The sequence below is a fragment of the Aethalodelphis obliquidens genome, unplaced genomic scaffold (genome assembly GCF_003676395.1).
Source record: "Aethalodelphis obliquidens isolate GAN/ISIS:26980383/991018 unplaced genomic scaffold, ASM367639v1 scaffold40, whole genome shotgun sequence".
Lineage (NCBI taxonomy): Eukaryota > Metazoa > Chordata > Mammalia > Artiodactyla > Delphinidae > Aethalodelphis > Aethalodelphis obliquidens.
This window is the reverse complement of record NW_020837984.1, coordinates 6,743,620-6,756,019: the sequence shown is the minus strand read 5'-3', so window position 1 is coordinate 6,756,019 and position 12,400 is coordinate 6,743,620.

The window sequence follows — 12,400 nt, the reverse complement described above, 5'->3', positions numbered from 1 at the left end:
CAGCTTGAAAAAAAACTTCCAGATACAATTATTGAAATATAATTAATTATAATTATTTAAATTTAAATATATAATTATGGAAATTTAAAGAAACCTCAGTGAATCAGTTAAATGGTAAATTAGAAATAGCTGAAGAGTGAACATGCAGATGCTGTATACATGAAAAATTAACCAGATTGCAGCACAGGGACAAAGAGATGAAAAATATGAAAGACAAAGATATGGAGGGTAGAATGAGGGCTAAACATATGTCTAATATGAATTCTACAGAGAACAGAAAGGAGATAATTGTAAAATTTCCAGAATTGATTAAAAGATGAATCCAAAGATCCACAGATCCTGAAATCAAATGTATGTTGAATAGAATAAATAAAATGAAGTTGCTGGGGGCAATTACAGTATCAATTCTAATTATGTCATCTAAAAAGTATGCTATCTAAATGACTTGTAGTCTTTTCTCTGGGGCTGAATTTCTAACTGAAGCTTACTAAAGCTGGCTTTAAACTAAAACTTTAAGTATGCTAGGTTATGAACATATTATTGGAGTTGAAAATCAACCAAATTTAAACTACACAAAATGTAAATGATAAAGGGCAAACAGTTTGATATTTCTACGGATTTTAATCTTAACTTATTATTGTCTATTAATAGTATAAGCCAGCAGTCCCCAACCTTTTTGGCACCAGGGACCAGTTTCATAGAAGACAATTTTTCCATGGACCGGGGGTTTGGGGGTAGGGGAGAGAGATGGTTTTGGGATGATTCAAGCGCATTACATTTATTGTGCACTTTATTTTTGTTATTATTACACTGTAATATATGATGAAATAATTATACAACTCACCATAATGCAGAATCAGTGGGAGCCCTGAGCTTGTTTTCCTGCAACTTGATGGTCCCATCTGGGGGTGGTGGGAGACAGTGACACACGAAGTGTGTCGCTTATGTCCAGTCTACTCTGTAATCTCGTTTTGGTTGCTGTCACTGCAGAAAACCCTGCTTCACAAAGACAGGATGTTAGAAATGGAAGCAGGCTTTTCAGTGCTTTTGTGGCAATCTCAGGCTATTCCGCCTTGACTTTAATCCAGAACGTATGGAAATTTGGACTTGTCTCAGACATAATTTTAAGGCCATCGTCAATTGCGATCTCAAGCAGTTGATCCTCTTCTAGCACAGACAAGGTCAATTCACCTGGCTTATTCACAAATGGGTCACGGATCCATTCCTTCCCAGTTTGGGGGTCTTTTGTGGTTGGGAAGTAATGCTCAAACTCTTTTGAAAGCTGAGATAGGTGATCATGCACCAGGTGGGAGAAAGAAGGCCCTGGCACAGTCTTTCAAAATCTCTGCTAATGTTTGAAACATGTGAAAAATCCCAGTGTTCACTCGTTGCCCCCATAAATCCAGTTTGGCTTTGAATGCAGCCACATTATCTGCAGACTTGAATACAGTTGTCGTTCTCCCCTGAAGTGACAGATTGAGTTCATTGAACAGGTTGAATATGTCACACAAGTAAGCAAGTTTTGTGACCCATTCTGTGTCACTGAAATGTGCTGCCAGTGGTGACTGTTTTTCTAAAAGAAATCTCTGGAGCGGCTCTTGTAACTCAAAAACCCTGGCCAGTAATCTATCTTTAGAAAGCCATCTCACTTCTGTGTATGAGAGAAGACGTGTGTGCTCTGGGTGCATCTCCTCACAGAGCTGCACGAACAGACGTGAGTTAAGGGCATGTACTTTAATGTGGTTGATAATTTTAATCACATCCTGCAAAATGTTGTTAAGTTCAGGTGACATTTTTCGGCTAGCCAGCATTTCTCTATGGATGACAGTGTGTAGACTCACATTCAGAAGCGACCTCTTTGACCTGAGTAGTGAAACCAGAAAGTTGTCTAGTTATGGCAGCTGCTCCATCCGTGCATATACCAACACAAAATGACCAGTTTTCCTGTTACGTAATCATTCAAAGACTTGAATAGTTCTGCAGCTGTGGTGTTGGTTGACAACAAAAGTGCACATAACATATCCTCATGCACATCCTCGAAAAATATATCGCACAAAAACAAGCACTGTTGGCTTGTCAACATTGGTAGACTTGTCAACCTGGATTGTGTACCACGGTGACTCACTAGCCCTCTCTAACAATTGTGTCTCAATATCCTCTGCTATTTCATCAATTCATGTAGTTATGGTGCTAGCCAAAAGAGGAACACGTGCCACCTTTTGAACTGCAGCCTCTCCTAAAAGTTCACAACAAATGTCCTTAGCAGCAGGCAGAATCAACTCTTCACCAATGGTAAAGGGCTTCTTAGATTTAGCAAGGTGGTTAGCCACTAAGAATGATGCCCTCGGGACTTCCCTGGTGGCACACTGGTTAAGAATTCACCTGCCAATGCAGGGAACACGGGTTCAATCCCTGGTCTGGGAAGATCCCTCATGCCGCAGAGCAACTAGGCTCGTGCACCACAACTCTTGAGCTCACGTGCCACAACTACTGAAGCCCGCACGCCTAGAGCCCATGCTCCACAACGAGAAGCCACTGCAATGAGAAGCCCACGCACCACAATGAAGACCCAACGCAGCCAAAAATTTAAAACTTAATTAAAAAAAAAAAAGAATGATGCTCTTAGTGCAGACACATTTGATGAAGTGGTGGCCTTCAATAATTGTTTCTGTTCTTTGTGTTCACTTTTTTTTCTTTTGAAAAACTCCAAAGGCTTGTCTCTTAATGCAGGGTGCTTGGTTTCCACGTGGCGAAGCAGTTCTGAAGGTTTCATGGTTTCGTTGATAGCCAGTCGCCACATATTATACAAAGTGGGCTTGGAGAATGTGAATCACCTGTTGCAATGAACCCGTAATTTAAGTACGACTCTTGGTATTTTCTTTTAAATGCAGATTTCTTTTTGTTGGCAGTCTTAGAGTCTTCTGCTGTCTTCATCACTGGGTCTTTCTCCCTTTTCAAAGAAGCTCTCCAGCGACGTTTGTTTTTTACTCATTTTGGCTAGGGTTAGCTTGTGGGCTTACCAAAACTGACTGAGACAAGTGCACAGCGTGGGAAAGAGGTGTGAATGGAAGTGGTAAATAAAAGAATGGGCAGGGTTCTTCCCTGGTGGCGCAGTGGTTAAGAACCTGCCTGCCAATGCAGGGGACACAGGTTCAATCTCTGGGAAGATTCCACATGCCGTGGAGCAACTAAGCCCATGTGCCACAACTACTGAGCCTGCGTGCTGCAACTATTGAGGCCCACCTGCCTAGAGCCCGTACTCCACAACGAGAAGCCACTGCAATGAGAAGCCCGTGGACATTGTAAAGCAATTATCCTCTAATAAAGATGTTTAAAAAAAAAAAGCCCGTGCACTGCAACAAAGAGTAGCCCCTGCTCGCCACAACTAGAGAAAGCCCGTGTGTGCAGCAACAAAGACTCAATGCAGCCAAAAAAAAAAAAAAAAAAGAGGCAAAAAAACCCACAAAAGGCAGGCCATGTGCGGACTAAAATTAGTGTCAGATTCTGATTTAAAGCCTGCCACCAGATGCAGCTTGTCACTTGCCACTCACGGATAGGGTTTTGATATGAGTCTGCAAGCAATTGATTGATTATGGTCTCTATGCAGTCAAAACTCTCTGCTAATGATAATCTGCATTTGCAGCTGCTCCCCAGCACTAGCATCACTGACTGCCTCAGCTCCACCTCAGATCATCAGGCATTATTCTAATAAGGAGCGTGCAGCCTAGATCCCTCATATGCACAGTTCGCAGTAGGGTTTGCGCTCCTATGAGAATCTAATGCCACAGCTGATCTGACAGGAGGCGGAGCTCGGGTGGTAACGTGAGCTATGGGGAGCGGCTGTAAATACAGATGAAGCTTCGCTTGCTTGCTTGCTGCTGCTCACCTCCGGCTGTGCAGCCTAGTTCCTAACCCTTGGTAGAAGCAACAAAACATTGATGAATTATACATATCTAGGGAAATATTGCATACTGTAGCTAGTAGTTATGAATTTAAGCCATTAACTTACCTTGCACTGATTTTGTCATTTACCATTAACATTAGTGTTAATTTCATAACACTCGTATATGCTCTTTTTATAGTGAAACGTTTTGACATTGAGAGTATTAGGAACAGGTAACTACTATGATTTATCCACTCATTCTTTCAATATAAATGAATGCCTAAATTTGCCAGGTACTTTCAAGTATGGGGATGCAGGAGGACACAAAGCAATATATGCTGCAAAGAAAAAAGGCAGAAGGATAAGGGAATGCAGAGGGAGAAGGAAAGGGTTGCAGTTTAAAATAGAGTGACATGGATGGACTCACTGAGAAGATGACTTTTGGGCAATGACCAGAAAGATGCAGAAGAGGGCCGTGAGGATATCTGCGAGAAAAGGGCTCCAGACACAAGAAAAGCTATGTGCAAAGCTCCTACGGAAGCATGCCTAGAATATTCAAATAACTACAAGGGGGGCAATGTGACTCCTGGGAGGAAAGTAGAAGGCAAAGAGTAGAAAGGGTCAGATAGCTTAACACCGTGTAGACCACTATAAGGACTTTGAGTTTTTACTGAGTCAAATGTGAAGCCACTGGAGAGTTTTTAGCAGAGGAGTGTTGTATTATGACTTAGATTTTTTTAAAAAAGGATCACTCTGTTCCTGTCTTGACAACAGACTATAGGTCTGGTGAGGTAAAGGCAGAAGCAGAGCCACAAGTCGTAAGGCTATTACAATAATCTAGGCAAGCAATGATGTGGCTTAGACCAGAGAGGGGGCAGTGGAGATGCTAAGTGGCTAAATGCTGAATATATTCTAAAGTTACTACGAACAGGATTCCCTGATACATGTGGGGTATGAATGAAAAAGAGAAAGGATTCCAAAATTTTTGGCCTAAACAAAAGATGGAGTTGCCATTTAGTGACACATGGAAGAGAATGAAGGAGAAACAGGTTTTGAAGGAAACATCAGGATTTTTAAGCATACTAAACCTAAGATGCCTAGTAGATACCAAGTGGAGATAGTGAAATGGCAGGTGGATATGATTTTGGAATTCAAATAAAAGATGAGGCCTGAAGACAAAAATTTTGTAATCAAAACATATGGTATTGTAAGTCACCAGACTAGGTGAGATCATCAGGGAAGTGAGTATACAGTAGTGGTCCAAGGTCTAAACTCTGAGGTCCTCCAACATTTAGAGGTAGGGAGTACGAGGAGAAACCAGCAATGAAGACTGAAAAGAAGGGTTCAGTGATATTGCAGGGAAACCAGGAGAGTATGGTGTCCTGGAAGCCAAGGGAAAAAAGATTTTCAACAGGTGGAAGTAATCAACCGTGCCACCTTAAGTCAAGTAGAATGAAGACTGAGAATTGGTCACTGGAAAGCAGTGTAATGGTCACTAGTGACCTCAACAAGAGTTGTTTTGATTGGGGGGTGTGGTGGTAGGAAAAACCTGTTGAATTGAGTTCAACACAGAATAGGGGGAGGTATGGAGGAATGAATGGGCAGCACTATGGATAACTCTCTCGAAGGTATATAACACATGGTTGCAGAAAACCACTTTGTTTTCTAGTTAAATACAAGAGATTATTCACCTTGTTCTCCTTTCCCCTCAAAATCTCCCCCAAAATGACAAAAAAAAAAAAAAAAAGAATGAGAGGTATTAAACAACCAGGACAAAGCATAAAGAGAAGACAACAATGGTTTTTTTTTGTTTTTTGGCCACACTGCGCAGCATGTGGGATCTTAGCTCCTCAACCAGGGATCAAACCTGCACCCCCTACATTGGAAGCATGGAGTCTTAACCACTGGACCACCAGGGAAGTCCCAAGAGAAGACAACAATGAGTGAGACTTTCAGAAGCAGTAAGAAAGCAAATAACTGACTTAGCAGAAGGGATGAAATTATACCAAAGACTGGGATTCTGACAACTAAGACTGTTTACACTGCAGAACTCCTGAAAGTCTCAGCACTTTGAAAGCATTAGGCACCACTCCTTTTAGCCAGGTACAGTACATAGAAACCAGACAAATAAAAAAGCAAGGCAATGTCAACACCAGGAAAACCAGAGAGTTACATAAGAAATAGAGAAGAAAGAAACAATACTTACATGGTCACAATAATGCAAACATTTTCACTGACTTGACTAAAAGTTAAAATAATATTAGGAAGATGGGTAAGAAGAAGTGTGGGATGGTAGTGTAAGGTAGCCAAATCCTCCATGGCAGGGGGTGGGAAGGAGAGGGTAACAGATAACCTCTAAAGTTGGTAAGTCAAAATAGTGAGATGAGGGCTTCCCTGGTGGCACAGTGGTTGAGAGTCCGCCTGCCGATGCTAGGGGACACGGGTTCGTGCCCCCGTCCGGGAAGATCCCACATGCCACGGAGCGGCTGGGCCCGTGAGCCATGGCCGCTGACCCTGTGCGTCTGGAGCCTGTGCTCTGCAACGGGAGAGGCCACAACAGTAAGAGGCCCGCGTACAGCAAAAAAAAAAAAAAAAAAAAAAAGTTAGATGACCACATTATTTTGAAATAAGAAGATAAAAACAGATTAGCAAGGAGTTAAATGTGGTTGATTCTGGGATCAGGACTCTGGAGTAAGGCAGGTGACTACTTCATTTCCTTATGTGTTTTTAATCACAATTTGATTTTTTAAAACCATGTGATTATTAGTTTGATGGTTAAACATGTAACTGAATGGATAAAACACATATAATAAGTAAGGATAAATAGTAACCTCAGACAAGTTATTTGTTCTACTAGGCAAATATTCAAAATAAAAAATTAACTGGAATAAAAAACTCCAAGTGATACCAACAAGTGAAAGAATAAGGGCAGAGAGACAATAGGAAAAGTGTCTGCAGAAAGCAGGGAGGATGATAGTGTGCCAACATTCTTGTGTTATCGTAAGACTCCAACATTGATAACTTTAAACGCTGGTAGAGAAAAATAATCATAATTATGGGTTAGAAGTAACCACAACGAGAATAAAAATAGAATGTACAGCTTCCAAACCTGCAGAAACATCTGATCTATAAAAAAAAGAAACAGAAAGCATGCTAAGTACAAAACTTATAGTAAGGTAGCAAAAATATACAAAGTAACAACTGATAAAACCATGAGAATATATCAACAACTGGAGATTTTTAAATATATTTCTCTTAGAAACAGCAAAGAGACCACCCCAAAAGCAAATATGAAGACAAATCTAAAATATACATTCACTTTAACATACTGTTCAATCTAACATAATTCTCTACTCCATTTTTTCACATGGAAGTATTTCTCTAGAATAACACTGGTGCCTTTTTCTCCCTCCTTCTCTCCCTATTTTACTAACAGCTTCTTAGGGAAGGAGTGATTTAGCTGATTGGTGAGTTTGGAAGGAGAAACTATACACAAGCTGTTTTCCATTCTCTCTCTACTCTCATTGGAGCTGCCTGCCTACCTACAGTTAAAGTGCTTTCTGTTCTGTTTTCCTGACCATTCTGTAAGTTTGGTGGGTCACTCCACCTGAGACTGGATAGAAAGTTTAATTTAGGGAAATATTAGCAAATCGTATGTCATGCGTTCCAAACTACCTTTAACACAAAGTTCACCGACAACAAGCCCTCCCTATCTGCTCAAAGTCTTCAATCAGCTGTTCAGACTCTTATTCTTAAATATAAGCAGGCAGCCAAAGTTCAGCAGAAACCCAAGGAAAATCTTTATTGTGATAGAGATAAAACATAAACACACACACACACACACACACACACACACAGTAACATAGGGGAAAGAAAAGACTATGTAGGAAAATGGAAACTTCAAAACAAAGTAATTTAGGGATTTCCCTAGTGATCCAGTGGGTAAGACTCCAAGCTACCAATGCAGGGGGCCCGGGTTCGATCCCTGGTCCGGGAACTAGATCCCGCATGCATGCTGCAAGTAATAAATCCACATGCCGCAACTAAAAGATCCTGCATGCTGCAACTAAGACCTGGCACAGCCGAAATAAACAAATAAATAAAAAACAAAGTAATTTACAATCATTAATGTCCTCGGATGGATCCTACAAGCTTCTAGAGAGGAAAACAAAAACAAAACAGGGCACATATAAAGGATCAAGAATCAAAACAGCTTCAGCCTTCGCAGTGGCCACAATGGAAGCTAGAGACAACAGAGAAATCCCTTCAGATTTTCAAAGAAAAACAACTGCAAACTTGGAATTCTATATCCATACTATTATTCAAATTGAGATTAGAATTAAAGACATTTTCAGACATTCAAGGACCCACACTTTACCTCCCATGCAGCCTTTCTCAGGAAGCTACTAGATGTGCTTTACCTCTCCAAGAGAGTAAACCAAGAAAGAGGCAAATGTAGGGTACAGAAATAAGAAAGATCATAGGACTCCTCAGGAAAATACAGAACCCAGGGTAATTATGCACCAGGCAAAGAGAGCAGCCAGTTCAGATTTGTGCAGAATGACTCAAGAGACTTCAACTGATGTTTTCTTATGGTATACCTTATTTTTAAGAAATCTGACAGTGTCTGGGTGAGTCTGGCCTAGGTTATTTGCTGTACTTGGCTTGTGAGACCATGTGCTGATGGTTTAGCTCTTTTCTTCTGCTCCCTGGATCTTTTGAGAACACACAAGTGTTCTGCTTTGACCTACTCCTGAGTGCTGAAGGATAGCCATAGGGAACTTAAAAGCGGAAAAGTCTAAGCAGCCCACTCCTCCTGTGTCACAGGAAGTATCCAGCTCTAGAAGCTGGCACACATTTCAAAATACATAAACTGTGGATAACTCTAGGTTTCCCAATATTTGCTCAGGGCCTTGCCCAATTACTTTCTCCAGAAAAGGCTCTTGTAAAATTTCAGAGACAACGGAGCCAGACTATGACCCAGTGCCTCTTTTCAGCTTATCTTCTGGGACACCTCATCAAACAGTGGCAATTCTGCCTTCTGAATATAGTTACATTTCTGCATGATACCCCACTTTTATATTAATCATCTTCCATGCTCATTTATATGTATTTTTGATAAAACAAATTATTTCATTGAAAAAAATAACATCAAGTAGGAATGCAAGAATGGTTCAATACCAGAAGATCAATGTTATACTCTATATTACTATTACGAAAGGTCAAAAATCAAAAGACCATCTAAACAAAGGCACATTTAAATTATCAATAAAAGGGAACTTCTTTCGATAAAGACTAACTAGCATAAAACCCCAGCAAACATCACATTTAATAAAGCAACTTTAGATTCTGAAGTAGAAATAAGATAAAAATGCCAGCTACCACAACTACTGTCAAATACAGACTGGCAACCTGGCTGAAACAATAAAGAGGAAAGAAAGGTATAAGGACTGAAAACGAAGAAATACAACTCATTATTTGCATTTGCATTTAGATAGACAACCAAAGAGAATCAATAACTTTAGAATTAAAAAGCATTCATCAAAGCTGGAAATACAAGATCAACATCAAGTTCAACATGATCAGAAATAACAGGATACCATTTTCAATGGCAACGAAAAGTATGAAGTACCTAGGAATTAGCCAAAAAAACAAATAAAAAACCCATAAACACATGATGTCCAGAATAAATGAAGAAAAAAATTATGTTCACAAATGTGATGATTTGACCTTGTAAAAATGTTAATTCTAAATTAATATGCAAATTCAATTCAATTCCAATAAAAATCTCAGCAGCTTGTTTTGGGGAACTTCATAAACTGATACTAAAATGTATACATAGATACTAAAATGTATACATACATAGAATAAAAATCCACAAACAGCTAAGGTAATTTTAACAAAGTAGGACAAATAGATTCACCTATTAAGACATATTACAAACTTATATTAAAAGTGTTGTACTGGGAAAGGAATTGACATTTATCAATAAACAGAACAGAGAGCCCCAGTTTCATGCTTATGGAAACTTGGTATGTAATGAAATGGGAAAATATGGATTTAACAGATGGTGTTAGAAAAACTTACAACTCTACTCTGCATACCCGGCAGACATTCACACTCACAAGACCCAAAAGGCACCAAGGTCACTTAGCTTGCCAGAAAGGTATAGCACTGTAAACACAGCAATATAGAAGAGAGCATCCACCTTAGGTAAGCCTCACATGCCACAGGAACCACTATGGTGTAAAAATCCCTAAAGGTGGGTTCCACATCTCCCCAAGGAGGAACAAGCTTGGTTATCAGTTGTACCTTACTCAGAGAAATCTCAAAGCCTGTGCTTTTTACAATAAAAAAATGTTGCTGGGTAAACAGCTGGCATTCCTTATTTATCTTAACCCACTGTTTCAAGGAAATAGTGCTAAGGAAGAAGTAAATCCAAGATAATTTTCCTCTAAAGAGAGAGAAGTGGTTTTCTTAATAACACTTTTCCCTTAATGATTAGCTGGAGAAAAAGTTGGATTCATACCTTATACTATATCCAAAAATAAACTCCAATTATATTAAATGTAAATGGTAAAACTATAACACTGATAGAACAAGACCTAAAAAATACAAACAACTGGGGGCAAAATTTTAAATTTCTATTCCATAAAGGACACCAAAGACAAGAATTAATAAATGAAAAGCCTAAGTTATTTCCAACATCTGAACCTGACAAGGAAACATTATTTAGACTATATAAAGAATTTCTTGTACTATAATCAGCAAGAAAGAGAAAAGTCTAATAGAAAAATGGGCAAATTATAAGTATAGGCAATCCATAGACTGGAAAACCAGAATGACTAAAAAGCATATGCTTAGACTTATTAGTAATGAGATAATGCAGATTAAACAAAATACAATTTCATACATTATCAGATTAACAACAATCAGAAAATATCAAGTACTGCTGAAGATGTAGAGAAAATGAAATCATCATGTCTTGCTGGTGTAAGTGCAAATTGGTACAACCATCTCCAAGAACAATCCAGCATTACTAACTGAAATTAAATATGCATATACTCAAAACCCCAGCCATTCTACTCTAGGCCATATATACCAAAGAAACTACAGGGCAGGGTCATAGGAAGAAATGTACAAGTTTGTAGAAGTGGGAACAGCTGGAAATAACCTAAATATCTATGACTAGAGGAAAAGATAATCTATGGTATGTGAATACAATAGAATAATATGCAGCAATCAGAAGTATGCTATATACAGTAACATGAATAGTTCTTAAAAACCTAATATTTTATAAAAGTTAGAAGCAAAATGAAATTTATACCATAATATCATTTATATAAAATTTAAAATTTATACAAAATAAATGTTATTATATAGTTTTTCAAAGAAATATATCAAAAATTTGGAAGATGGCTTGGAAGGATAAACATTAAAGATAGTAGAGAGTGGGGAGTATGGAATTGCAGGCAGGAGATGAAGAAAAACTATTAAGGTAAAATGAAGCAGAACAAAAGTGTAGGTTTTCTAGACCAATGATACTGCTGTCATTAATAAAGAGTATAATTAATGATTGAGTCAATGCTGAGCACATGAAATCCTTAAAAAAAGAAACGATTTATATGAGGAGAGAAACATAGTTAAGTTAGACTAAAACATTTCTTCATTAAATGTGAAAAACTATCCATAGGGCATAATATAGTAAGTACCCCACAGGATTTGTGAGTTAGCTGTCTTTAAAAGAAACAGTTCATTCTCCCAAATAAGATAAGCTAAATAAAAACAACATACAATATGAAAGGACACTTAAAGGCAATGCTTAAAAAACAAAATTTCTTTGTGTTGAACAAATATTCCACTGCATTTTTCTAGGCTGTTCTGGTATTCAGCAAAATAATTTAAAATTACATTTTGGGCAAAGTTATAAGTACAAGTGAACTAATTTTAATTTTTAATTATGTGTGAATCTGAAATTTTACATTGATATAAATACCTTGTGACATTTTAACAGGATGTAAGAAGTTTAAATATACATGAAAAAAATTACAAATAAGTAGTTGTCATAATCTCTTACTTTTGACTGTGCTTCATATTTTTAAAAAAGCACTCTCATGTGAGGCAGATGTAGTAGCTATCTCCAATGTTATCAATGAGGAAACTGAAAAATAATCTTACAGTAAGTTAAGTAGTGGTGTCCAGACTAGAATCTAGGTCTCCCAAAACCTAGACTTGAGGCCTTATTTTTATTTAACTCACCTTCTAGATAATTTTTATATAAATGTAAATTTAATATTTTCTTCAAATCACAAGGAAATAGAGCAGACACATTGGTTTGCAGTAGTTAATATACACAATGATATGAAGAAAAATACAGAGACTTTTACATTAATTGCAATCCTGAAAAGAGTTGTTTGTCTTCAAAAAACGTCAATCAAGTTTAATATATTTTTATTTGTCCAGTAAAAGCAACTTAACAATCTATTAAAAATAAAATTTTAACTGCATTTAATATCA